This window comes from Myotis davidii, unplaced genomic scaffold (assembly GCF_000327345.1).
Source record: "Myotis davidii unplaced genomic scaffold, ASM32734v1 scaffold46, whole genome shotgun sequence".
NCBI lineage: Eukaryota > Metazoa > Chordata > Mammalia > Chiroptera > Vespertilionidae > Myotis > Myotis davidii.
This window is the reverse complement of record NW_006383006.1, coordinates 2,975,991-2,976,333: the sequence shown is the minus strand read 5'-3', so window position 1 is coordinate 2,976,333 and position 343 is coordinate 2,975,991. Positions and strand designations below refer to the sequence as shown.

Sequence of the window (343 nt, the reverse complement as noted above, 5' to 3'; positions counted from 1 at the left end):
GTTTTAAAAACACCAATGCCCAGACCCCACCCCAGGCCAATTAAGTAGGAATCTCTGGGAGGAAGAACCTGCACACATGCTCCTCTGCCCGGAATGCCCATGACTCACTTTTCTGGCCACCACTGTCCTGCTCACCCTGTAGGACCCGGAGCCGCTTCATTTACTTGGAGGCAGCCTGTGCTCCAGTCTGGGTGCAATGCTCCCTGCCATTCTATTCTGTTTGCCTTGCCAACACTTCTTACACTGCTGCTGTGGCCTGTGTACTTACCTTACTGCAACCAGAATTGTGGGATTTGTTTTTCTGTGTGAAGCACAATAACTATATGGGGAGAGAGAAGAGGAG

The 343-nt window shown here is 51.0% G+C and overlaps 1 protein-coding gene across 5 annotated transcripts in view; it reads right to left on the bottom strand.

Moving 5' to 3' along the window:
- EPB42 (erythrocyte membrane protein band 4.2) overlaps window positions 1-343 on the bottom strand; it is a 21,926-nt gene that overhangs the window by 7,339 nt on the left and 14,244 nt on the right. The gene's annotated exons all lie outside the window — the stretch shown is intronic.